Raw genomic sequence first — 2832 nt, forward strand, 5'->3', positions numbered from 1 at the left:
TGAAGGACAGTCGACCTCTGGAGTGGCGGGCAGCAGAGGAAAAGCCGTCCCTTTCAGGTGCGTGCAGCCGTAGACAAACCCCGGAACAGAACTAACCAGTTTTCTATGGCGTCAGCTATCTTCCTGTTGTCTGGGCAGAACTTGTTTTTTTCCATCTGCTCTTGGCGGCGGTGTTAGTCAGTTAAGCTCCTCAAGAAGACAGAGGCTGAATTTGTAAAGGGCTTGGTTTACATGTACCCTGACCCCCCTCCTCTGCCTCCTCCTCCCATTTTCCCCCACAGGTGTAATTTTCAGGTGGCAACCAATGTCCTTAGCCTCTGGCACTCACAGGTGTGTCCCCCGCTCTGTCTTCAGCCAATGGCAGTGAAGACCAAACCCAAAGCCTCAAAGCCCTCCCACCACGACTCCCACCCCAACGGTCCACTTACCTCCACCTCCTTGTCGGCCCCAAGGTACCTTGTTGTGTGTTTTTTTTTTATGATGTCAACCCAGGCTTCTGTGGGAACAACCTTGTCTGTTCCTTTTACTACTCAGACAACAGGTAAACCTCCATCATCCTCGAACGTCAAACACACCACTCTGTCAAAGAAGAGAACATAAATCATCAAGCCCAAAATGACAAAAAAAAAAACTTGGTGAAATAAAACATGTGTCTGTAGGTTATTATCAGTTGAATGAACCTTTACCTGCTTCTCGACTATAACCTGAAATACCTGCCCTCTCTTTAATACCATCCCTCTCTTTGTGTTCACACACCTTTTTGTGCACTGACAATAGTCAGACAGAGTTACAGGCAGAGCGACAGGTGAACAAGTGCGGGTGAGTAAAACTTAGGAAAGATACACCAACAGTTTGAGGTCAGGCAGTGTAGGAAGGGGGAGGGGAGGGTAGCAACCAGGGGGTTAGTGGGGCTTCTGGACCCTGAGGGGCAACAGTCCCAGCCCTGGACAGGACTTTGGGTGGATACTGGGTAAGGCAGCGACTCTCGGTCTTGAGGTGTAATTGTCGGGATTAGTCTTTCAACAATGAGCACAATGCTGGAGCTGTATCCTGTTTCAGCAGGGGCGTGGCACACGGTGCAGCACGACTACACTGGCAAAAATGGACGAGAGTTTCTGAGGTTTTTAGTCACAAAATACACACAATTCTGTTAGTTATTTGTCTTAAATCGTTAAACTACAATATATTTGACGCCCAATCTAAACATCTTTTCCTTTAACTTTCAAAAAATTGTGAATACTATTTCTTGTTAAGCATCAACGTAAACTGCTCTGGAGATAATGTTCTGATTAAGTTAATTAATGGAGGAACTTTCTAGTTTTACATTAGAAAAAATTTTCACAGTGACAGTTTCTTCTGTCCTCCTTACACAAACACAAAAATGTAATATTACATTCAATATTAAATATAGCCTACATTTGCTTTTTTGCAGTTAATTTTTAGCCTAAATGAAGCTCAGCCTCTGCCCTCTTCACAGTTGGTAAATCGTTGGGTCTGTGGTGGTTGCCTTGTTTAGGCCCTTCCATTTGCATACCAAATGAGATCTGGACCGAGGCACAGGGCCTGACCTGAACTCATTTGGGTACTGATGGTTATCTGACCAACAGGTCACGCAAAGCAGGATGAAGACATAAGTTGCTAAATTTATCCGTTCTGTCCAAACTATTGCTAAAAGTCCGTGTTTTTCTTTTCAACATATTGAACGATCACAACACGGTGGATTTCCTAATTATCTAAACCTATGATTAGCCTTTATTAATGCTGATATTAACTGGAATGAAAAAATATACCTACTTTTATGGAGTGGTTCTCTATGTTCACCAGGTCACAGTGATAGAAGCCATGCTATTCAAACATAATCACACGTTTATATACAACTGGCCTACAATTATATAATTATATATTAATATCAATGTCTGAAGACTTCTTTGTTAAGTTATTATTAAAATAATTAGACATGGAGAAGTCATTCTCATTCTTCATTTTAGAGATCAGGATGTATAAATTGTGCTTCTAGCACCTGCAGAGGACAAGATGACTCATTTATTCATCTCCTACATTGTAATCCTTTTCATTGGCTGGAGCCAATCTCACCAGTCAGTGACGAGGGCAGGGAACACCCTAGTCAGTTGGCCAGTCCATCTCAGGGCTGACACACGTGAATCTTGGTTAATAAAATCTCTGCATACGTCAAACCATTAAACATGTTTTGTTTGTTTTTGGACACATTTAACTCTATTATATTATTTTATATTTTCTTCCCATCAGGCAGTATTAGGTGTAAATATAATGATTTTCAGGTACAGTATAAAATCTTCACTGAGTCAGCTACTGACACTGAGCCAACTGAATTGTATCGACCATAGCCAATGTGTGAGGTGTTACAGGATGAGCACTGACAGATGACGTGTACAGTCCTGCTCACCGTAGGAACAGTTAGTGTCCTTATCCAATTCACATACAACTCAACAGGTTTCTATCCGTTTGTCTTTATCGTTTGTCTTTACTTTGACAGCAGTCGTGTGGGTCACAGTCTGGATCCATGATGTTACTTATAAACTGGAAAGAGTTTTGGACTAGGAGTGTTTGTCAAAGCTGCACTGATCTGCACTATCTGGGCTTCCTGTAAATGTGGCCGTGCAGTGTTTGCCCTCAGGTCTTTGACTGAAGGAATGACGAGTCATGTTCTTATGACACTGGGCCAAGAGGAAGTCACAACAAACACGTGAGGTGACGTCGAGGTATGACAGCACTCTTAGCTTGAAAAGGCTACAGTGTAACACATTGAAGAATGACCTCACACACCTGAATCTACATTCTCACCCAGTTCTC

General features: G+C 42.6%; 1 long non-coding RNA gene across 1 annotated transcript in view; it reads left to right on the top strand.

The window, feature by feature from the left end:
- The first annotated feature begins 6 nt into the window (after nucleotides 1-6).
- Nucleotides 7-2832, top strand: part of LOC112487663 (uncharacterized) — a 6236-nt gene continuing 3410 nt past the window's right edge. Inside the window, exon 1 of the long non-coding RNA XR_003050981.1 lies at nucleotides 7-2741. This is a non-coding gene — a long non-coding RNA (uncharacterized LOC112487663). The remainder of the gene's footprint in view (nucleotides 2742-2832) is intronic.

This window comes from Cynoglossus semilaevis, chromosome 10 (genome assembly GCF_000523025.1).
Source record: "Cynoglossus semilaevis isolate Cse_v1.0 chromosome 10, Cse_v1.0, whole genome shotgun sequence".
In the NCBI taxonomy this organism is placed as follows: Eukaryota; Metazoa; Chordata; class Actinopteri; order Pleuronectiformes; family Cynoglossidae; genus Cynoglossus; species Cynoglossus semilaevis.